The sequence below is a fragment of the Lutra lutra genome, chromosome 5 (genome assembly GCF_902655055.1).
Source record: "Lutra lutra chromosome 5, mLutLut1.2, whole genome shotgun sequence".
Classification (NCBI taxonomy): Eukaryota; Metazoa; Chordata; class Mammalia; order Carnivora; family Mustelidae; genus Lutra; species Lutra lutra.
In genome coordinates, this window is record NC_062282.1 from 141,469,704 (window position 1) to 141,495,801 (window position 26,098).

Genomic DNA, 26,098 nt, shown 5'->3' on the forward strand with positions numbered 1-26,098 from the left:
TTGAATTATGTAGAGGAAGGCCAATTAGAGTGAGGATAAACTGTTATTTGTAAATAATAGTAGCTGAGGGAGGGAACTATTTGGTATTTTGTGGGTTTCACAGTGGTTATTTTTTTATCTTCATCATAGTCTCAGGGTTGCCTTGTTCGATGTTGATATTTGGTGAGATCCTTAGTGTCCATGAGCAGATCATAGTTAAGCTGTGAGCATCAGATGGACTTTTAGTAACACTCAGGCCAACCTGTGTGTTTCAGACCAAGTCTTCTATATCAGGAGCTACTTTTTTCTTCCTTTGATCTTTTTATAGTACCTCTCTTTGTTCTCCCTTATTTAATGCCATAGCCTTAGTCATCCAACCAAGAAACATTTGGTTAACTCTAATCTCTTATCTCTCTTATCCCTGACATTTCAGTAGAGTATTAGTTACTAGTATGTTCTAAGTATCTATGAAATGTCTTTCAAATTCATTCCTGCCCCTCTTGTCTCACAATACCTCTTACCTGAACTCTTGCAATCACTAGCAAACCTATTTTCCTGATTCTAGTTTTAGCTAAGCATGTCATCATCTCACTATTATCATAGTCTTCTTCCCAAAATGTAGATAGAATAAGGTAGTTCCTCTACTTTACAATCTTTAATGGCTCACTTTACTTACACATTTTGTTATGAAATGTGTAAGCACCTAGCCTGCTACTTAAGATCCTTGACAATGTGGTACAGCTTAACTTTACCATCTCTTTCTACCAGTCCTCACGGTCAAATTTATTCAATAAACATTTGTTGAAAGTCTTTATTGTGTGCTTTCACTAGACTTGTTATTTCCCTTAAATAAATTTATTTTTTATTTATTTTATTTTTTATAAACATATATTTTTATCCCCAGGGGTACAGGTCTGTGAATTGCCAGGTTTATATACATCACAGCACTCACCATAGCACATACCCTCCCCAATGTCCATAACACCAACCCCGCCTTCCAACCCCCTCCCCCCATCAACCCTCAGTTTGTTTTGTGAGATTAAGAGTCACTTATGGTTTGTCTCCCTCCCAATCCCATCTTGTTTCATTTACTCTTCTACTACCCCCTTAACCCCCCATGTTGCATCTCCACTTCCTCATATCGGGAGATCATATGATAGTTGTCTTTCCACGATTGACTTATTTCGCTAAGCATGATACCCTATAGTTCTATCCACCTTGACCCAATTTACAAGATTTCATTTCTTTTGATGGCTGCATAGTATTCCATTGTGTATATATACCACTTCTTCTTTATCCATTCATCTGTTGATGGACACCTAGGTTCTTTCCATAGTTTGGCTATTGTAGACATTGCTGCTATAAACATTCGGGTGCACGTGCCCCTTCGGATCACTACGTTTGTATCTTTAGGGTAAATACCCAGCAGTGCAATTGCTGGGTCATAGGGTAGTTCTATTTTCAACATTTTGAGGAACCTCCATGCTGTTTTCCAGAGTGGTTGCACCAGCTTGCATTCCCACCAACAGTGTAGGAGGGTTCCCCTTTATCCACATCCTTACCAACATCTGTGATTTCCTGACTTGTTAATTTTAGCCATTCTGACTGGTGTGAGGTGATATCTCATTGTGGTTTTGATATGTATTTCCCTGATGCCGAGTGATATGCAGCACTTGTTCATGTGTCTGTTGGCCATCTGGATGTCTTCTTTGCAGAAATGTCTGTTCATGTCTTCTGCCCATTTCTTGATTGGATTATTTGTTCTTTGGGTATTGAGTTTGCGAAGTTCTTTATAGATTTTGGACACTAGCCCTTTATCTTATATGTCGTTTGCAAATATCTTCTCCCATTCTGTCAGTTGTCTTTTGGTTTTGTTAATGGTTTCCTTTACTGTGCAAAAGCTTTTGATCTTGATGAAGTCCCAATAGTTCCTTTTTGCCCTTGCTTGCATTGCCTTTGGCGATGTTCCTAGGAAGATGTTGCTGTGGCTGAAGTCGAAGAGGTTGCTGCCTGTGTTCTTCTCAAGGATTTTGATGGATTCCTTTCTGACATTGAGGTCCTTCATCCATTTTGAGTCTATTTTCGTGTGTGGTGTAAGGAGATGATCCAATTTCATTTTTCTTCATGTGGCCATCCAATTTTCCCAACACCATTTATTGAAGAGGCTGTCTTTTTTCCATTGGACATTCTTTCCTGCTTTGTCGAAGATTAGTTGACCATAGAGTTGAGGGTCTATTTCTGGGCTCTCTATTCTGTTCCATTGATCTATGTGTCTGTTTTTGTGTCTTGATGATGACAGCTTTGTAATAGAGCTTGAAGCTCAGAATTCTGATGCCACCAACTTTGGCTTTCTTTTTCAATACTCCTTTCACTATTCGAGGTCTTTTCTGGTTTCATATACATTATAGGATTATTTGTTACATTTCTTTGAAAAAAATGGATGGTACTTTGATAGGAATTGCTTTAAATGTGTAGATTGCTTTAGGTAGCATATATATTTTCACAATATTTATTCTTCCAATCCAGGAGCATGGAACATTTTTCCATTTCTTTGTGTCTTTCTCAATTTTTTTCAGGAGCACTATATAATTTTCTGTGTATAGATTCTTAGCCTCTTTGGTTAGGTTTATTCCTAGGTATCTTATAGTTTTGGGTGCAATTGTAAATGGGATTGACTCCCTAATTTCTCTTTCTTCTGTCTTGTTGTTGGTGTACAGAAATGCAACTCATTTCTGTGCATTGATTTTATATCCTGACATATTACTGAATTCCTGTACAAGTTCTAGCAGTTTTGGAGTGGAGTCTTTTGGGTTTTCCACATATAGTATCATATCATCTGCAAAGAGTGATAGTTTGACTTCTTCTTTGCCGATTTGGATGCCTTTAATTTCCTTTTGTTGTATGATTGCTGAGGCTAGGACTTCTAGTACTATGTTGAATAGCAGTGGTGATAACGGACATCCCTGCCGTGTTCCTGACCTTAGCGGAAAAGCTTTCAGTTTTTCTCCATTGAGAATGATATTTGCGGTGGGTTTTTCATAGATGGCTTTGATAATATTGAGGTATGTGCCCTCTTTCCCTACACTTTGATGAGTTTTGATCAGGAAGGGATGCTGTACTTTGTCAAATGCTTTTTCAGCATCTATGGAGAGTATGGTATGGTTCTTCTTTCTTTTATTAATGTATTGTATCACATTGATTGATTTGCCGATGTTGAACCAACCTTGCAGCCCTGGAATAAATCCCACTTGGTCGTGGTGAATAATCCTTTTAATGTACTATAGAATCCTATTGGCTAGTATTTTGGTGAGAATTTTCGCATCTGTGTTCATCAGGGATATTGGTCTGTAGTTCTCTTTTTTGATGGGCTCCTTATCTGGTTTTGGGATCAAGGTGATGCTGGCCTCATAAAATGAGTTTGGAAGTTTTCCTTCCATTTCTATTTTTTGGAACAGTTTCAGGAGAATAGGAATTAGTTCTTCTTTAAATGTTTGATTAAATTCCCCCGGGAAGACGTCTGGCCCTGGGCTTTTGTTTGGAGATTTTTGATGACTGTTTCAATCTCCTTACTGGTTATGGGTCTGTTCAGGCTTTCTATTTCTTCCTGGTTCAGTTGTGGTAGTTTATATGTCTCTAGGAATGCATCCATTTCTTCCAGATTGTCAAATTTGTTGGCGTAGAGTTGCTCATAGTGTGTTCTTATAATTGTCTGTATTTCTTTGGTGTTCGTTGTGATCTCTCCTCTTTCATTCATGATTTTATTTATTTGGGTCCTTTCTCTTTTCTTTTTGATAAGTCTGGCCAGGGGTTTATCAATCTTATTAATTCTTTCAAAGAACCAGCTCCTAGTTTCATTGATTTGTTCTGTTGTTTTTTTGGTTACTATTTCATTGATTTCTTCTCCGATCTTTATGATTTCTCTTCTCCTGCTGGGTTTAGGGTTTCTTTTTTGTTCTTTCTCCAGCTCCTTTAGGTGTAGGGTTAGGTTGTGTACCTGAGACCTTTCTTGTTTCTTGAGAAAGGCTTGTACCACTATATATTTTCCTCTCAGGACTGCCATTGCCATCTCTGTCCCACAGATTTTGAACCGTTGTGTTTTCATTATCATTTGTTTCCATGAATTTTTACAATTCTTCTTTAATTTCCTGGTTGACCCATTCATTCTTTAGAAGGATGCTGTTTAGTCTCCATGTATTTGGGTTCTTTCCAAATTTTCTCTTGTGATTGAGTTCTAGCTTCAGAGCATTGTGGTCTGAAAATATGCAGGGAATGATCCCAATCTTTTGATAACGGTTGATACCTGATTTAGGACCAAGGATGTGATCTATTCTGGAAAATGTTCCATGTGCACTAGAGAAGAATGTGTATTCTGTTGCTTTGGGATGAAATGTTCTGAATATATCTGTGATGTCCATCTAGTCCAGTGTGTCATTTAAGGCCTTTATTTCCTTGTTGATCTTTTGCTTGGATGATCTGTCCATTTCAGTGAGGGGAGTGTTAAAATCCCCTACTATTGTATTATTGTTGATGTGTTTCTTTAATTTTGTTATTAATTGGTTTATATAGTTGGCTGCTCCCACATTAGGGGCATAGATATTTAAAATCGTTAGATCTTCTTGGTGGACAGAACCTTTGAGTATGATATAGTGTCCTTCCTCATCTCTTATTATAGTCTTTGGCTTAAAATCTAATTGATCTGATATAAGGATTGCCACTCCTGCTTTCTTCTGACGTCCACTAGCATGGTAAATTCTTTTCCACCCCCTCACTTTAAATCTGGAGGTGTCTTCGGGTTTAAAATGAGTTTCTTGTAGGCAACATATAGATGGGTTTTGTTTTTTTATCCATTCTGATACCCTGTGACTTTTGATTGGGGCATTTAGCCCATTAACATTCAGGGTAAGTATTGAGAGATATGAATTTAGTGTCATTGTTTTGCCTGTAAGGTGACTGTTCCTGTATATTGTCTCTGTTCCTTACTGATCTACTACTTTTAGGGTCTCCCTTTGCTTAGAGGACCCCTTTCAATATTTCCTGTAGAGCTGGTTTGGTGTTTGCAAATTCTTTCAGTTTTTGTTTGTTCTGGAAGCTTTTAATCTCTCCTTTTATTTTCAATGATAGCCTAGCTGGATATAGTATTCTTGGCTGCATGTTTTGCTTGTTTTGTGCTCTGAATATATCATGCCAGCTCTTTCTGGCCTGCCAGGTCTCTTTGGATAAGTCTGCTGCCAATCTAATATTTTTACCATTGTATATTACAGACTTCTTTTCCCAGGCTGATTTCAAGATTTTCTCTTTGTCGCTAAGACTTGTAAATTTTACTATTTGGTGATGGGGTGTGGACCTATTCTTATTGATTTTGAGGGGGGTTCTCTGAACCTCCTGGATTTTGATGCTTGTTCCCTTTGCCATATTGGGGAAATTCTTTCCAATAATTCTCTCCAATATACCTTCTCCTCCCCTCTCTCTTTCTTCTTCTTCTGGAATCCCAATTATTCTAATGTTGTTTCGTCTTATGGTGTCACTTATCTCTCGAATTCTCCCCTCGTGGCCCAGTAGCTGTTTGTCCCTCTTTTGCTCAGCTTCTTTATTCTCTGTCATTTGGTCTTCTATATCGATAATTCTTTCTTCTGCCTCATTTATCCTAGCAGTGAGAGCCTCCATTTTTTTTAAAGATGCATTTATTTATTTATTTGACAGAGCAATAACAAGTAGGCAGAGAGGCAGGCAGAGAGAGAGGAGGAAGCAGGCTCCCTGCCAAGCAGAGAGCCCGATGCGGGGCTCGATCCCAGGACCCTGGGATCATGACCTGAGCCGAAGGCAGAGGCTTTAACCCACTAAGCCACCCAGGTGCCCCGAGAGCCTCCATTTTTGATTGCACCTCATTAATAGCTTTTTTGATTTCAACTTGGTTAGATTTTAGTTCTTTTATTTCTCCAGAAAGGGCTTTTATATCTCCTGAGAATGTTTCTCTAATATCTTCCATGCCTTTTTCGAGCCTGGCTAGAACCTTGAGAATCATCATTCTGAACTCTAGATCTGACATATTACCAATGTCTGTATTGATTAGGTCCCTAGCCATCGGTACTGCCTGTTGGTCTTTTTTTTGTGGTGAATTTTTCCGCTTTGTAATTTTTTCCAGATAAGAGTATACGAACAGCAATAAGGGTGGCAACAACCCCAGGAAAAGATGCTTTAACCAAATCAGAAGAGATCCCAAATCATGAGGGGGAGAAATATGATAAAAAGAGGTTCAGAAAGGAAAAAAAAATTAAAAAAGAAAATGAATAAAGAAAAAATTTAAAACAGAAAAATATATATATATATTAGATAAACTAGTTTAAAAATGTTAAAAAAGAAAAGGGTAAAAGTTAAAAAAAAATTGGCAGAAGAAGAGAAAAAAAATTGAAAAAGAAAAAAAATTAAATTAACTGCAAGGCTAAAGAATCATGGGGAGGAAGCCTTGAGTTCCATGCTTTGCTTTCTCCTCTGGAATTCTCCTCTAGGGTTTGCTTTCGGGAGCTTTTGTTCCCTGAGCGCTTTCCGTAGAGTTCCGGAGGATGGGAATGAAGATGGCAGCCTCCCAGTCTCCGGCCCGGAGGAGCCGAGAGCCCGGGGCCCCATTCCTCAGTGCGCCCTCAGAGAACAGCACCCAATTACTCCCATCACCCTGGCCTCCGGCAGCGCTCCGAGCTGACCAAGCCTGCGACCGGTTCAAGGTAACCCCGAGTTTAGAGCTCACTCCTCGGCTCTGTCTCTGTAGCTGGCTTCCCCGTTCTAATACCTGTAAGCTCTGCGACACTCAGACACCCCCGATCCTTCTGTGACCCTGCGGGACCTGAGGCCACGCTGACTCCGTGTGGGCTTCACCCTGGTTAAGTCTCTGGAGCGATGTCCTTCAGCGGAACAGACTTTTAAAAGTCCTGATTTTGTGCTCGGTTGCTCTGCCACTTGCCAGGAGCCGGCCCCTCCTCCCACGGTCTATCTTCCTATCGCTTTGGATTCACTTCTCCGCCAGTCCTACCTTTCAGAAAGTGGTTATTCTCCAGCATCTAGCAGAATATCCAGGCTATTAATATAGACTAGTCTGAGATTTTTGTGTCCCAGGGTTATGTAGTAGTTCAGGGTGGGATTGAATATGAGGCTACATTCAGAACATTCATTGTAGAAAAAAAAAAAAGGCGGGGTTTCTTAATAGCCAAGACTATTATTAATAATAGAAGATGAACAAAAAGTTGGATTCGTGTGAGCATAAAGGTAGATTGAGTAGTGGATTAAATGAATCCTCATAAAAATGCAGAATTAAGGAAATACAGATGAATCTAAGTTAAACTGGCTTTTTGACTCAGTGTTACATAGGTCTGAAAATGAGAATTCTAATTTGATGTACTGAGACCTTTCCAAGTTTGAGCAAGCTAAAATTTAATGAGCAACCAGCTGCTGCCCAGACAATATTTAACTAGGTTTAAGATCCATATAAATAAATAAGAAAGCTTCTAAATCTAGTAAAGTTGGTCCTTTAGTAACATGGGGTGGGGGCTAACCCCCACACATTCAAACCCCATGTCTAAATCTGACTCCCCAGAAACCTACCTACTAGTAGCTTGTTGACCGGAACCCTTACTAATATCATAAACAGTCAACACATATTTTTATGTTATGTGTATTTCATACTGTATCCCTAGAATAAAGTAAACTAGAGAAAAGAAAATGTTCAGAAAATTGTAGGGAAGAGGAAGTACTTTTACAGTACTGGTACTATAGTTATTGAAAAAAATCAGTGTGTAAATAGACCCTCACAGTTCAAACCATGCTTTTCAAGGTCAGTTGTCCTATTATTAAAATGTTTTAGCTCTGTGGCCCAGGGTAAGTCACTTCATTTCCTCAAGATTGCCACCTATAAAACCAGGGTAGTAGATGGATGCTCTACATAGACTGTCTTAATTCCATAAGATAAGATGTACAGCAGGTACCCTTGCAAATCAAATGCTGTGGAAGTCCATCTCACATTTCTTTTTTAAACTATTTTTATTAACATATAATGTATTATTTGCCCCAGGGGTATAGGTATGTGAATCGTCAGACTTACGTATTTCATAGCACTCAGCATAGCACATACCCTCCCCAATGTCCATAATGCAACCACTCTATCCCTAATTCCACAACCCCCCAGCAACCCTCAGTTTGTTTTGTGAGATTAAGAGTCTCTTATGGTTTGTCTCCCTCTGATCCCATCTTGTTTCATTTTTTCCTTCCCTATCTCCCAAACCCCCCTACCCTGCCTTTCATATTCTTCATATCAGAGAGATCATATAATTGTCTTTCTCTGATTGACTTATTTTGCTCAGCACAATACCCTCTAGTTCCATCCATGTTGTTGCAAATGGCAAGATTTCATTTCTTTTGATAGCTGCATAGTATTCCATTGTCCATATATGCCATATCTTCTTTATCCATCTTATATTTCTAGCATGAAGTGGTGGATTTCCACTTACCCTTATTCTGTTCTAATTAATCTAAAAGAAATATCTGTCAAGGGTAATCTAAGGTGTTCTCTACTTTTCATTTCTGCTTCTTTTATTTGTAAGAACAAATCTAGTCCAGTGAACATCAATATAGGTCCTTGAGGGGTTCAGCTGGTGTAGAGTTAGCTCTTGGGCCACTAACTTCCTTTTATTCACTATTGCCTTCCCCCAAACCTTTTCTTTAGTTGGTCTCACTTTTTCATTCTTGTCGTTCTTTGAAATATGGATTGCTGTTTCCTAGTTTCAGTCTTTCTCTTTTAGTTTATGGTATAGCAGATTAATAATTCTATAATTGTGACAAAGATTGAGAGTTTCTTCTATCTGGTAGTATAAAAGAATCATTGACTTTTTTTTTTTTAAACTTGGACAGCTAAAAATATATTCAGTTACCCAGAATATAGATTCTATTTTCGCCTCCTTTATAATAGGTTGGGTGCTTTGCCAGTATCTGACCAAAGGGATATAAATGTTAAGTTGTAGGAATAGCTTATGTTCAAGGGAATGTACCTCCCATTCTTCTTTCTCCCACTGGCTGGAATCTTGGCATAATGGCAGAAGATCCAGCAATAATCAAAAATATGCAGATAAAGACCATGTAAAGTAATAGTGAGGTCAAATATGGAAGGTTGGGTTCCTGATTACTTCATTGAACTGTTCTACTAAATCTGGGCTTTTCCACAGTGAAAGAAATAAAAAACAAAATTTGTGTGTTTGAGCCACTGTAAATTTGAGTGTTCTGTAACATTAGGGTGAACCTAATTTTCTCTAATATAATGATAATGGTAATTATATTTTTAAAAATTCTGTTGATTTATCTACTGATGTATTACTTTTCTTCTCAGTCATTTTTCTTGTTGTTTAGTACCTGTACTTTAAAAATGGTTGTATTTTTGTGTTCTACAGCTGCAGGGTATCCTATGTTTTTGTTTTTTTTTTTAAAGATTTTTTTATTTATTTGTCAGAGAGAGAGTGAGAGAGAGCGAGCACAGGCAGACAGAATGGCAGGCAGAGGTAGAGGGAGAAGCAGGCTCCCCGCCGAGCAAGGAGCCCGATGTGGGACTCGATCCCAGGACGCTGGGACCATGACCTGAGCCAAAGGCAGCTGCTTAACCAACTGAGCCACCCAGGCGTCCCAGGGTATCCTATGTTTTGATTCCTCAAAATATTGTTTCTAAATATAAAATATCAGGTTAGAAAAATATCATAAATTGGTCTCTATTCATTTGTTTACTTTCTTTCAGGGATTATAACCCAGTGTTCCCTGTTACCTAATGTATGACAATTATATATGAACTTTACTCAGTTTTGCAATTGTTTATGGTGGAAAGTAATCCTAGACCCTGTTATTCTCTCTAGGCTGGGAGATGAACATCCTTCCTGCTTTTTTTTTTTTTTTAAATGTTCTCAGTATCAGTATTAATTATATTTTTAACGAACAACAAGATGTATTTTATGGTATGAGTATTTGAGTTTCAAAATTATTTTATTTATTAAAAACTGAGATTATTCCTAAATACCATGGTGTCATTTAATCTGTCCTCCAACCCCTATGGGTTCTTAAGATGTGGTGCATAGATCTGGAGGCTAAAAGAACTCTGATTCTTTCATAAATAAAAATACTTCTTTAGTAATATTGTGTACTACCATGAGAAGACAAGAATATTTGACTCCTCTGTGATGTTGGTACCTATTTTGATCATTGTTTAGCTTTATTTCTTAATGGTTCCAAAATGGTGATATTTTAATTGTATTATTTGATACTTATTTAGAAGGTATCCTGCTTCTATAAAAAGCAATTTTTCCTTTTGAACTATTTGATTATGTTAAGCTATGGTCATGTAGAAAGATAGGATAAATACTTGATAGCCTTTATCAGTTTTTAAAATGAATTGGTTTACTAGCATAATCAAAAAAATTGACTAAGGAGTTTTCTGGGTTTTTTTGTTTGTTTTAATACTTTTTTTAGAAAATAAGCACCAACTTTAGAAAAAAGGATCTACCTCACTGGATTCTTAATCCTACCCTGTTGACCAGTTGGTCAGAGAATGAGTAAGGGTAATTCATGTTATAATAGAAGGTACATATATAAGCTACTCAGCTACTTTCTTTCTCTCTTTTCCTAGATGTATTTCAGACAAATTGAAATGTTACTGCTTCTTAATAGTTTTCTTTTTTGCTAGAAGAAAAAGCAACAAGAATGAGAATCATAAGGAAAAAATAGGGTAGAAAAAGGGGTATGAATTATTTTAAGGTGGAGATTCACAAGCCAGTCAGGTTGCTGGGGGAGGGCGTGATTACGCTGCATTGTGGCCAGACACACTGTGTTCCCAGAGTAAACTGGAATAAAAAGAGTCAAGAGAGGGAGAAGCAGTTGTGTTTAGGGTAGTACAAAAGTGGTAAACAGCAAAGCCAAGTCCTGTTACAAGATTCCAGAAGTGATTATTGGGCTGAAAACCGCGTGCAAAGGAAAGAATGTTAGGGACTCTGTAGGCTGTAGGATAAAAAGAGATCAAGATCTATGATAAAGTCAAAGGGTCTAAGATAATTGCTTTAAAAGAGTTGGAGAATCCAAAGTTCATCTTCATTGAACCATTTATACCAGACTTGAGTAGAAAGATGTGGAAGGGAGAAATTCTTAAAATTGCCGAGGTGCTTGGACCATAATTTATTCTGTGGTGACCTAATTTTTTCAGATTTTGGGGAGGTAATTGATTATGTATGTTGGATTATATATTGATTTGAATGTTCTATTTCTCAGAATAGAACTCAGTTTTAAATGGAGTTGCTCCAATTTTTGCTATTTGGATGATTAAAAAGACTGTTAATTCTAATAGTGCTTAAATTAAGCAATCATGAATAACAACCTCTTGTCAGGAGTCCTAGACAGATGGATAACAATAGCTTGTCAGCATCATCAGCCTGCTGTGTTAAAAACTACCTTTTTATTTTCAACACGTAGATTCAGCAGCACTGATGCAGGGCTACAACTAGACTATAAATGTTAAAATTCTTATGGTTGCCTCAGTTTTGTTATATTGGTTGTAGCTGAAAGAGGATTGTATCTTACTTAGGATATGTCCAGTCATTAATAGAAGATATACTAATAATCAAATATATAAAAGGAAAACCACCTCCATAAGTTTGAAATCATATAGAAGCCAAAGGAGAAACAGTATAAATAGTGTTCTATCAATGGAAACAGAGCAGCAAGGTTGAATGGGTAGAACAAAACTAGATAATTAGAAATCATGAACAAGGCTGAAAAGAAATTATGTTTCATGTGAGGATTCTAGATGTGTCTTTCTCCTTAGAGTAGGTCAAATCCAAGTAGTGACAGAAATAGTTTAAGAAATTTCAGTTTTGGCTAGAATTTTGACGGTATACTAGCATTGTCTACCTAGTCTAAAATACTGTTATTTAAATAGAAATGGGAAAAATGTACTTACAAATTTAGAAGAATGATGAATCAGCCATGTATAATAATTCTTTTTGTCAGAAAAAGAAGTCTAAAGCTATAGTTTTAGATATGAATTTTACCTTATAAAAATTTTTGCAAGATAGCTTCTACAGCAGAGAAATGGCCTTTAGTTTTGAGATAAAGTGTTTATTTTTCAGTTTTCAAGAAATGAACTTTAAATTTTCATGTTATCATATTTAACATGAGAACATCTTGTAATATATTTAAATGTAGAAATCAATTACAGTGTTGTATGGTTGTATATTTTATTTATTTATTTATTTATTTAAGAAAGAGGGCGTCTGTCAGAGATATTTCCCATTATCTTGCTTTTTGCTTCAGTTGCTGTAGGCTTTTTTTTTTTTTTTCCCTTCTAAAGCTTGGTCCTTTTTCTAAAGTTATCTCATATCCTTGCTTCTCCATCCCTAATGCCACATTTCTAGCTCAGGCATTAATCATTTGCCACCTGCTCTTGGAATAATCCTCTTAGCTGGATTTTCTACTTCTAGAAAGACATCATCTAATTCAGGCCATATTGTGTCCAGAGTAATCTTTGTGACAAGGGAATGTATTCTTTAGTGTTTTCCTCAGTGCTTACAGGATACCTATTAAACTCTTCCTATCTGGCCTATAACACCCTGCCTCCGTCTACAGCTTCAACTGTTAGAACTCTCACCTTTGCACTTTACACACCTCAGATGTTCAACTAGTTGTATTCCCTGAAACATTCTTTTGTTAAGTTCCTCCGATTATTTACTCTGGCTGTTCCCACTGGTTGGAAATCCCTTCCTTGCCTGTCTACGTGATAAATAGCTACTCTTTCTGCATGCTTTGACAAGATACCCCTAAATCTTTCTCCCCTTCCATCATCCAGAGTTTCATCATCCCATTTGGTCTTCTGAGACCCATAAAATTTTTTTATTACTGTGTATTTTATTCAGAAGATCTGGACTCTTATCCTCCTATAGGTTGTCTTTAACCTTATCTGACTTTATTTTTTACTGCTATTTCCAATTTCATTTTCTAAATGCTGCTAGTGCACTCTCTGGAATTTGTGATTTGTCCTTATCAAATGTTCTTCAAACTCTTGATTAAACATTTTCTTTACCTTAGTACTCTAGCCAAGACTTGGTTCTACACTTACTGTACTATTTTTATGTAGCTTTTTCAAGTAGTGACTAATTTTTCTTCTGTGGTCTTTGTGCCCCTGAGCCTGAAATTGAATAAATGGCCTTCTTATTTCTCTGTGTTGTATCCAGAACATTGTCTCTCTCTACTTCTAAAAGCCTCTAGCCTTGAAGCTTCTGCCATCAGACTGTGTCACTCATTACTGGCCAGTTTTGGATTCCTTGAAAATCTATATACTGGTTAACTGTAATTTTCTGTGGTACAGCAAATTTAAAATTTTGATGATTTCAGTACCTATAGACTTAAGTAGATGAATCTTCCAGTTCCCTGCCTTGGTTTCTCAATTCCTTGATTTTCATTTATTTACCCCATTTCTCAGCCTAAAACAGTTAACTTCTCTCATGTTCATACTGTAAACTAGCCTTAAGTAACAACTGCCCTCTTTCCTCCACAATTTCAATTCACAATTTCAATTGTAAGCATCCTGCTTTCTTTTCCTTTCCAACATTTTATCATAAAAATTTCAAGTATATCAAATGGTTAAAATAATTTTACAGCAAATACCTGTATACCCACTACCTAGTTTATATCGTTAAGTTTTTTTTTTTACTATATTTGCTATACAACTGTCTATTCATCCCTCTGTCCATTATTAATTCATCTTATTTTAGGTGTATTTTAATGTAAATTACAGACATCAGTAAACTTCCTCTTTAATACCTCATTATGAATACCATTAGTTACAGTTTAATATTTGTTGCAATAATGGGAATTCTTTTTGACACACACAAATAATTGTTTGCATCTTGCTTTGCCATGGATGGTAATCACCTTGAGGGCATGCTCAAGATCCACTTATATTTGCATCCCTGATGGCTGGCACAGGAGCATTTTGTAGGTGGCAAGTGAGTGCTAGTTGAGTTGAATGAATGACAGTTTTGCCTCGCAGTAGTACTAGTCTAGTCATTAAGATAATAGAATAAATCCCACTGGATCTCTCAAATCCAGAATTAAGTTACCTTAACAAATCAGGCAGGGAACTTTGCCAGAATGTCAGGACACAGACTGAGTTTATAGACAATTCAGGCTTTCCTTGAAGTGCTTTTCTTACATTTCATTATGTTCCAAAGACATGACAAGATTGAAATCTGGTGCATGAGCAAAAAGCATAATACTTAATTGCTTTCTTCAGAAAGGCATGCTTATCACTGCAGTGACATTAATTTTCTATTATGGCTAAGTAGAGTCTAATATTTTTATTATTAGTTTAGTATGCTTAGAATAATTATGATTATAGTCTCATAATATAGAATTATTTCCAGAGTGTGTTTTACCTTCAAGCTTGTTTAAGCAGAACTATATGGTATATAGCAGAAAGATACCATTAAGGAATAAAATGCTCATGTGAAATCTTGTTAGGTCACATGGATCAGTCATTTAATAAACTGGGCATAACCTGACTTGGCTTTTAGACATCTGTGTTGATTTTCCATGGTTGCCTCTAGTAGAAGTTAGACTGATGTCATCATGTTAATCAGAAAATAAGGATTGTGCAATATACCATCCTTCCAGCAATGTAATTGGATAATTTATCCCTCCTGCTATGAGAATCAGTCAGCCTATTTACTGAACAGATGCAAAGGAAGAGAAATGTGTGAGATGCTCTGACAGAATGACACCATCCACAATGCTAAACAAGAAGCGTGTGTCATAAATGTGAACCTTACATAATAGAATAACACCTTTTAAAACACAAGTGTGATCATAAAACCATCTGCTTCATAATCAGTTTGCAGAGTACATCTGGTATTGCTATATTGGCTCACCAAATTGTTCCTAAATGCATTTGAAAAACATAAAAGGAATACAGATAGTCTATAGGTTGAGAAACTAAATGTCCAGATGGCTTCCTTTAGTACCTTTCTAATTTCATCATTGTATTTCTTAATTAAGCTGTCTTAGTAAGCATGTAACTATTACCATTAAAAACACATATTGATTAAATGAGTGTTTGAAGGACTCAGGTATAAGTGGTGGTTTCAATTTAGTTGTGTAAGTTGAGTGTAATTTTATTTCTATTTAATTACTTCTTTCTATTAAAATAAAAGAAAATACAACATCACAAAAGCTCTTATTTCAATGGTAATCTCATACATGACGATGCTGTCAGAGGAAACAACAAAGCTTAAAATGATATGATTAATATGGAGCACACAGTTGGTTCTGACTGAAGGCAGTTAAAAACTGAGTCTAAACTCAGAAGAAGCCCTTAACTTTTACTGTCATTGACATCAGGTAATTTGTTATCACATCTTCTGTAAGTTACATTTGAATTGGAAATAATTATTTTCTGGTTGATTAATATTTCACAGGCAAATTCTTCCATTTGTTGGAGAAAATCTGCATAGAATTTATGCATTTTGTAAAGGTTTTTTTTTTTTTTAAAGATTTTATTTATTTATTTGACAGAGATCACAGTAGGCAGGCAGAGAGAGAGGAGTGAGGTGGGCAGAGAGAGAGGAGGAAGCAGGCTCCCTGCTGAGCAGAGAGCCTGATGTGGGGCTCCATCCCAGGACCCTGGGATCATGACCTGAGCCGAAGGCAGAGGTTTTAACCCACTGAGCCACCCAGGTGCCCCTAGAAGGTTATTTTAAAAACCATGTGGACTACTCTTTTCATCATAACCCTTAACTGTTTCCTTAGTTAGGATTTTAGGATTCACATTTGCATTTGTGTCTCTCTCCTGTCAGTGCTGTTTTTGTTTTGTTTTTGAGATTTTATTTTTGGGTTGCCTAGGTGGCTCAATCCGTTAAGTGTCTGACCCTTGATTTCAGGTCAGGTCATGATCTCAGGATCTTGAGAGGAGCCCAGCTTTGGGCTTGAGCTCAGCAGAGTGTCTGCTTGAGATTCTCTCTCTCTCCCTCTGCCCCTCTCCCCTGCGCACATGTGCATGAAATAAATGCTCACACACACTCTCTCTCTGACTAAAATAAATACATAAGTCTTTAAAAAATAGATTTTAAGTCATCTATACACCCAGTGTGGGGCTTGAATTCACAAACCTGAGATTAGGAGCTGCATTCTCCACTGACTGAGCCAGCCAGTCACCTCTCTCTCCTGTCAATAAATACTGTTATTTTCAGTACATTCTTCTTCCTTCTGCTGTCTTGGCACAATAGGTTGGAGTGTTTCCAATAGAATATTTTAACAACTGTTAAAATCAACATATTTAATTTCTTATCCAGTGTTGATGACATTGTGGGGGAAAAGCCAGTGCCCTTGATAGGTGTATAATACCCTAATATTCTAGTGATCTTTATAGAAATTTAGTGATATGCCTGATTTAGCAATCTTATTTTGAGAACTATGGGTACACTTCACAAATGTATACAGATATGTTTACATGTCCACTCAGGGTATTCATTGTACCCTCATTTGCAAATTGTGAAAAACTGGAGATAAGAAAATTGTTGCCTGATAAGGGATAAGTTAAACAAATTGTGTCCCATTTGTGACCTTCCTTTTTGTCAAAAGGAATTCCAAACTATTAAATATTACAAATGCCTAAAAACAGAAACACAAAACAAATATAAAAACATTGTTCAAGTGTGTCTGTATGCTTTAAAAAAATCTAATTTGTCTTTTACTTTGGGCTTGGATCATGGGATCTTCTTTCCATGTTACATAGTTCTATTTTACTTAAATATTTTATAGCCAGCATGCATTAGTCTTGTCAACTGACAAGTAGTAAAGATAATAAGCCATTTTGGTGGCTCCCTTATCCCCTACATGCAATAATTGCTAACCCTTGCATTTCATACTACTTTGAATATTTTCCCATCTTTTTGCTATTTTAAAATCCAACCCTTCCTATAACTTACTTTTTCGTTATCAATGCAGTAGTCTACATAATTGCACTGTTTTTTTCAGATTATTTTTTTCCATATAGATTTTATTTATTGATTTATTTGCCAGAATGAGAGAGAGAGAGAGAGAGCACAAGCAGGCAGAGGCAGAGAGAGAAGCAGGCTCCCCACTCAGCAAGGATCCCGATGCGGGACTCCATCCCAGGACCCGGAATCATGACCCGAGCTGAATGCAGCAGCTAAACTGACTGAGCCACCCAGGCGTCCCTTTTTCAGGATTATTATTCTTACTCTGATTTCCATTCTACCTTTCTTTTTGAAAATTTATTTGGGGTTCAGAATAATTTGTTTTTTACTTCTGGTGTAGAATCAGCAGACATGATTTTGGGGGTCTTATTTTTAGGTACTTCTGTAGCATAGTTATTCTTACACATCCTTGGATTTTCTTCCCCCTGCTATGAAAACTGCTAAGTTAAGATGTCATAAAATTAATTGTTAGTAGATTGATGTTATAAACTATTTCTGAGATAGTTTTTTTTTTTTTTTAAGTGGATATACCCTGAAAAGCTAGGAAATAAAAAGTGGTGGAGGAGGGGCGCCTGGGTGGCTCAGTGGGTTAAAGCCTCTGCCTTTGGCTCAGGTCTTGATCTCAGAGTCTTGGAATTGAGCCCTGCAGCATCAGGCTCTCTGCTCGTCAGGGAGCCTGCTTCCCCCGCTCCCACCATGCCACCGCCTGCCTCTCTGCCGACTTGTGATCTCTATCTGTCAAATAAATACATAAAATCTTAAAAAAAAAAAAGTGGTGGAGGATTTAAGTAGAATAAATACTTGTAGACACCTTATCCCTTAGTAAATTTTAATTGAATTCACCTTCACTTCCCACAGACAGTAGAGGTCTTGATATCCATAGCTTTACAAATGAGCATTCTGTGGTTCTTTAAAGAAAAATATGGAGCAAATGCAATTAGAATTAGAGCTTTTAAGTCATAATTGATTTTGGTGGTAGAGGCATACCGACTTTCAGTTTTAGGTAATGTTTGAACTAATAGGTAAATTAGTAAGTACAAAGTATAATTTCAGAAACTTTGAAGATAAACACTTGAGATAGGAAGAATTATAAAAACCATCCCAAATCAGGTGATAGAGAAGAAAATGAGGAAAGAAAAATTGGGAGTATTAAAATTCCCTAATTGTTCATAGTGAGGGGCAGTGGTAGTCAAAGGCAACTTTCTAAAGAAATATGGAGCCAAATATAATTTGTAAAGTTGTGCTTGTATTGGTAAGTATATAACTAAAAGTAGATAATTAAACTTATAAATTATTAAAATAAAGAAACCTAGTCATTTCCAATAGATTTCAAATTATTATGACAAAAACTTAAAATTGCTTGATTTCAAAGATAAAGCATCCCCAGAAAAATTACTAAAGCAATTATTGCTAGAAAAATAAAAATAAGGGCGCCTGGGTGGCTCAGTGGGTTAAGCCACTGCCTTCGGCTCAGGTCATGATCTCAGGGTCCTGGGATCGAGTCCCACATCGGGCTCTCTGCTCAGCAAGAAGCCTGCTTCCCTCTCTCTCTCTCTGCCTGCCTCTTCGTCTACTTGTGATCTCTCTCTGTCAAATAAATAAATAAAATCTTTAAAAAACAAAATAAATAAAAAAATAAAATAAAATAAATTAAATTATAAATTTAAATTAAAAATTTAATTTTAATTAAATTAAATTAAAATTAAAATAAATAAAATTTTATTATTAATAGTATTGATGATATATACTTATATATCATATATAATAATATATTCTGTGTAATATATAATAACTATATTATATGCAATAATTTTAATTATATAATTAAATATATGATATAATTAATATTAACAAATAAATTAAAAATAAAAACAAAGCAAAATTATTAGCAAAATAAAAATGAGTGAGCTAGTAATGAAATTCAAAAATTAGTGGGGAGAAAATGAATTAGGAAACTTTGCTAACTCTAAGTACAGAATCTTTAAAATGCTTAAAAACAATTTGAAATGAAGATTTCAAACTATATCAGCATGGGAAATTGAAGGACAGAAGCAAGTAGAGAAAAGGAATAAGATAGATATAGAATATTACTGTTCTTTTGAAGTGGCGACCATACTGATGAACTCTAGATACTATTAAAAGAATTCAAGTGGGTGCCTGGGTGGCTCAGTTAGTTAAAGCAACTGCCTTCAGCTCAGGTCATGATCCTGGAGTCCCGGAATTGAGTCCCACATCGGGCTCCCGGCTCCAAAGGGAGTCTGCTTCTCCCTCTGACCTTCTCCCCTCTCATGCTCTCTCTCACTGTCTTTCTCTCAAATAAATAAATTAAATCTTTAAAAAAAATGCAAGTGATAGAAATTTCATAAGGACTGGAAGAAAGAAGTAGAGTGTATATATAAAAGCAATAGAGGAAAAAAGAACAAAGATACAAGCCAAAAAAAATAAATAAATAAATAAAAGGAAAGAAAGCAAAGCACAAAAGAAGAAAAAACAAAAAGCATGGTAAAAATAAAAATAACAAAATAATACAGTAAGAGATATGACAAATAGATCGGTAACCACAGTGAATGTGATTATGTTAAAGGTACCTATTTTTAGGTACTGTTTTTAAAAAATCAGAAACTAATTTAAGAAAACCTGTCAATCTTGGTAAATCCAGATAATAGATGGTATATTTATGTTCATTACAACACTGAATATGCAGAGGAACATGGATAAGTGTTTCCCCATCATGAAGAACAAAAACATATAATAGCACCTTTATGCACCTAACAAATTTGTTTGAAATTTATCAGACAATTTGAAAAATATAAAATCTATAAACATAGTGGGAAATTTTAATATCTATCACTCAGAAAGACAGCTTAAAAGATTAAGAATAAATTGAGATTATTGAAAATTACAGCCTCAATACTAGAGTTGACCTAATAGACTTGCACAAAATTCCTACTCCCAAATACATTATTTTCAAACAAATAAAAATATTTTCCAAAATTTTTTATGTTTAACCTTGGAGTAAATCTTAACAAACAGCAAAAATTGTTTTCCTGCAGATACACTTCCTGAGCCCAACATAATGTAATTAGATATCAATACTCAGGAACATACTCACTTGGAAAATAAAAACACAACTCTAAATGATGTGTTTGTTCAACTGGAAATGCAAATGGCTATTATAAGATGTTCATAATTGGACAAGTCAAGTGTATGGATATCCATATCCAAATCTGTGGGTGTGGGTAAAGCATTGTGCTCAAAAAATTTGGGACTTAAATACGTGGTACAACAAATGAAATATTGAAAGCAAATGAAATGAGACTAAAAATAATAATGTACCTCCATCTAATTCAGAAGAAATTAATCACTGAAATAGAAAAAAAGGCAGAAATATTAAAAATGAAATATTTTAGTATATGTGCTGACAAAGCGAGCACAAAAATGAAATATAAGTAAATATAAATCTCAGGAGATTTTATCCATGAATCTAATATTATTCTTTTGCAAGTAATAAGAACCTTTGGTAAATGTCATCAAGAAGAAAGCAAAAAGCACACATGACTTCAATTTGTTATTACCTGTAGTGCTACCAGATAGTAGTACAAAGGTGATGACAGACTTTATGGAAAAATAAAAATTAGAACATCTAGAGGAAATGACAGTTTTCTTTCTTTCTTTTTTTCTTTTTCTTTCTTCCTTCCTTCCTTCCTCCCTCCTTCCCTCCTTCTCTCTTGCTTTCTTTTTTTTTTCCTTCTTTCTTTCTTAGAGAGAGAGAGAACTCAGAGGGGAGGAGCAGAAGGAGGGAGAAAGAGAATCTTAAGTAGGCTCCTTGCAGAGCTCAGAGCCTGATAGAGGGTTTGAGCTCACAACCCTGAGGTCATAATCTTGAGCTGACGTCAACAGTCAGACACTTAACCAACCAAATGAGCCATTCAGGTGTCCCCAACATGACAATTTTTTAAGGCCATATAGGGAACCAAAATTAACCAAGAAAAAATTAAAATGAGTAGACAAATGAGTTGTTAGATTGTATTGGCAAGGTCATCAAATTGGGGAAAAAAATGAGGCCAACATGTAAAAATTAATTGATTTCTTTACCTCCACAATGACCGTTTTGAAAATGTTGAGTGGAAGAAGGAAATTGAACTGTTACTTCCTACAGTGTGATATTTATATGAACACTCTCTTCAATTATAAGATTATTCTCTTTTTATATGTTACATATGTATGTAGGTAAATATAATACACAAGAAGTTATTGGATGGTTTCGAGTCAGTCTAACTGTAGTGCTTTTCCTGGCATAGGGAAGAGGACGAGGATGGTGGATGGTGGTCAGACTTTAAACATCATAGATAAGATTGTAAGTGGTCTCACTGGTAAGATAAAGGCAAAGGTCTTATTTGTAATTCAAAGAATTTTAATAAGATTTATCTCTTTGACTGTAACGCTTAAATAGTAAGTTAAAATGTAAAGATACAAAAAGCAAAAAAGCTGGTAAAAGTTAATAACACCCTGTTGTGAGGATATTTTACCAGAGAATGTAATGAAATGCTGAGTCCCGCATTCCATTTTGTCTGTGGCAGTGTGGAGTTGCTCATACTACAAATCAAGGCTGTCCTAGGCAAACTGAGATGTATGCACCCCATAATTATGTGAATATGCATCTCCAAAGGCCAGCATGTCATCCTAGTGGCAGGTCAGTAGGTATCAATGATATTTTCTAGTTGAAATAAATAGTTTTAAATTGCAGAACAGTTTTGGAGAAAGAGTCATAGTATAGGGACCATGTGCTCTTCATTTTTATGACCAGTCCCCTATAGTACTTTTTGGTCTTTAAAGTTTCCAGCTGAGAACTCTCAGCAAGTAGTTGGAAAGTCGAACTTTTATTATGTGCGCCTCCCCTCTGATATTAGAACCTTGGTTTACTTTTATACAGTCTGTTTGAATCATAGCCAAAAGAAGTTGATCTTTATGAATGAATCTAGGACTTTGTCCCATGACCTCATGCCCAAATTCACCATTTCAGTTTTTATAAATTGCTCATGCAAAAAAATATTTGAGTTTCCACTGTGTTTAAGTCGCTCACTCTTTTAGAAATTTTGATGGGAGATATTGTCAGTACATTCAACTAAAATTCTTTAAGAGTAGGGACTTAGAGGCTTTATTAAGAAGGTGATTTCTCAGTTGGTTAAGATTTTTGACACATGGTTTTCTAGGAAACCCAAAATACAGATAACAAAGAAGGATACCGAAGTGGGATTTCAAGAAAGAGGAGATGGGAAGAGAAATTAACACAACTTTGCTGCTTTTTAACAAGCACTGTGCTGAACAATATCCATACATATTTTATTTACCCTCCCACAGCAGCCAAATTAAGTCAAGTCATATCAGTTCATAGTTTGCCAAGTATATACTATTTCTCATTTTTCTAAATTCAAGTTCCTGGTTGGAACTTCGTGGTAGTACAGATAGCCTAAAATAGAGCAAAGGAATGAGAGGAAAGACTTAATATCTTTGTTAAAATCCGTTTTTGATACCTTTATCATTAAGTTAAAAGAGCTCAAATTTTAGTCTAGAGATTTTGTAGTCACATCAGTAACATATTCTACTGTTGTCAAAATAATAAGCAATTGGAGTCCACAAGGGACAGGTAAAGAGCAGAAGGGAGAGTAAAAGGATCTCAGTAAGGTACTAAAATGTTCAGTAGCAATATTTCTTTGACATTTCATATATATCCTTAGGAACTCATCAAATACCTGTGAAGCTATCTGGCACAAGGACAACTCTCCACTTTTTCAGAAAACAAAGGACAGTGATAAATTGCATGGGAAGAAGATAATTTAATAGTCTTTTTCTGCTAAAGGTTAGGTGTGAAAGATTAACTACATGTTTTATTTATTCATTATGTATATCTATCTTCCTTTCAGAAATGAAAGAATGTTAACCTGATACGGGATTAAGGAGTAGACAAATTAAAAAGGATTATTTCAGAAAAAGGTTGGTTAAATAGGTTTAATCACAGCAATCAGAACCTTATATTGTTAGTATTTCTGTCTCCCAGGAAGATAATTACTGCCTGGGGTATTGGACACCACAAATGTGCCATATGCACACTTTTGGATTACTATTAGAGGACAGAGGAGTGAATTTAGAGTGTATGTAGAGAGTAAAAAACAGACTTGTCCAACACCATCAGTTTAAGTTCTAAGTTATCGTCACCTGTGACCCTGTTACAGTTCATGGATAAATCTGTATGAAGTGTTATAATATCTGGATGTTTGGTTGAAGGGAATAAAAGATACAAGTAATATAACAATGGATACAAAACGGAAGAGGCCTTGTAAGGACAAGTAATCATGATAGTCCTCAACAGTATATTATAAACAATTGGATTGATGCAGTAAGATACAAAAAAAGAAATGAGAAAGAAGGAAAGTAGGAAGGGAGGGAGGGAGAGGGGGATGGAAGGAAAGGGAAGGGAAAGGAAAGAGAGTGGACAGGAGGGGAGGGCAGAGAAGGAAAGAGGGAAAGGAAGGAAAGGAAGGAAGGAGCAGACCGAAAGACCATGTGAGAAGGAAGAGTAAATATCAGTAAGATATCACAGTGGTAAGAATGGGTACTTGATGCAAACCCTACTTTCATAAACTGAAGGCAGATGGAGAATTGCTATCTGCAGTCTGTCCTACTTGCCCCTCCTGGGGTGGAGAGTGGAGAGGGCCTAGTGCTGGCCACGGCTGTGTGTCCATGTTGTGTACCTCTAACAGCCTTAGCGACTTTGCCAGTTCCTTTGCCATGTTGAAGCTGTATACATTTCAGTCTTGATGGACATATATTTGATTAATCTTATCAGCTGACTAGAGTGCCCGAGGCTCAGCTCCCTAATTTGCCTGCCAGCTACTGTCTCTGACAATTTTTATGACAAAGTCTTTTAAAGTATAGTTTGTTATTTTTGAATTACTTCTATGAAACAGTTTTCAGTCAGCACTCACTATTACCTACCAGGAGCAGTAATTGTCCTATGAGTTTCACTACTTATCATCCCATAATTTTTCTGAAGTTTTTTTAAAGCATCATTATATAAATTATATGAATTTTATGTGTGGAATCATGTATGTCTTACTTGCTTCTGAATTACCATACTGTTGGCCTTTGGTATTTAAGCACTGTGTCTAGAAAACTCTTATCTTGGGCGCCTGGGTGGCTCAGTGGGTTAAGCCGCTGCCTTCGGCTCAGGTCATGATCTCAGGGTCCTGGGATCGAGTCCCGCATCGGGCTCTCTGCTCAGCAGGGAGCCTGCTTCCCTCTCTCTCTCTCTCTGCCTGCCTCTCCATCTACTTGTGATCTCTCTCTGTCAAATAAATAAATAAAATCTTTAAAAAAAAAAAAAAGAAAACTCTTATCTTGTCTATGTTTAATTTGTATTCAAAATTTTGCATTTTTTTTCTAAAAATAGTAACTCATAGTAGAGGCTTATATCCAAAAATAGAAACAAATGACATATATTTTATTTAAAGAACTTTATTTTTAATAATTAACTCTTATTTCCCCTAGGTAATAAAGTCATACATTCATACAATTTGTGAGAGAGAGAGCAAAATTCAAAACTTCAACTGGGTGTGGTGCATAAACAATGAATCTTGGAACACTGAAAAAATAAAATTTAAAAAAAAATTGGGGCACCTGGGTGGCTCAGTGGTTTAAGCCTCTGCCTTTGGCTCGGGTCATGATCCCGGGGTCCTGGGATCGAGCCCTGCATCGGGCTCTCTGTTCAGCAGGGAGCCTGCTTCCCTTCCTCTCTCTCTGCCTGCCTCTCTGCCTGCTTGTGATCTCTCTCTGTCAAATAAATAAATAAATAAATAAATAAATAAATAAATAAATTAAATTAAATTAAATTAAATTAAAAAAAAAATAAAAAGGATTGAAGGGAAAAAAAAATTCAAAATTTCACCTAATCTGACTTATACAAATTCTCCAGTGTTTTCTTTGCACCTGTTAAATGGAACCTGCTTTTCCTCACATTCCTGTTGTAATGTAGTCAGGAATGGAATCTACTTTACTCTTTGTTTTGCTATATTTTACGTGGTTCCTAATATTTCTGGCTCAAATAAATTTCTAGAAAGGCTTTTAAGAAGCTCTTACAAATCTTTTTAGGCCCTTGGTATTTATTGTCCTTACAGAATAAAGCACATATCTGAGTGGGAGAAAAATCTATAAATATTATACATTATTTAAAATGCAGCACATTTTATTTCTTGGCTTGGTTTGTAAAAGTTAATGCTTGTAATGTCACATTGAATAAAACATTAGCTTTGAGATATGCCTGAAGATATTATCCACTAATATGGAACCAAATTATTCTCTTTTTTTAACTTCAATAACAACTATGAATTAGTTATAGTAATTTAGGTTGTCCTAATTTTGATGCTTCTTTTGAGAATATAGCCAATTTTAAATTATTGCAAAATTATATTACAGTTTTTTAAACTTAAGTAATTCTTACAGAATTTTCATATGTTTTGCATTGTTCTTATACCATCCCACCTATTATTTACTTCATATTTTCTGTTAAAATGACTCTTGAATAAGTAAAACCTATATACTCTTTTACCTTGTAACCAAGCATCATAATTTTGATGTATTGGTAGCATGTTTTGGTGTGTACTTAATAGATACACTACATTAACATTAAAAATGCATACTAACCGAACCCTATCAATTACTCAGTGGTAAGTGTCCCACATTTTGGGAACAATTCCATTATATTATGCATTTTTATGTTATGGGAGGCTGAGGTTCTTTGGTCATATCTCTAACTTCTGATTATAGCAACGTGTAGGTCTATAGTCTTGGTGTCTGGCAGTTGTGGGGATATAAAACCTGGTAAAAGGACCACCTATTTGGAATCATGGGTTTCAGTGTATGGAATCTTGGACAAATATGATGAACTACTATAAATTTCTGTTTTTAAAAAATGCTATTTTAGATTAAAATATAAATTAAGGGACTATGATCTGGACAAATGGGGAATGGTTCCACAGAAATTAATATTATCTGTGAAGAAATCCCAAATGCAAAATCTTACCTGCTGTTTAATTATTTAGGGGCAGAAATAAGAATCA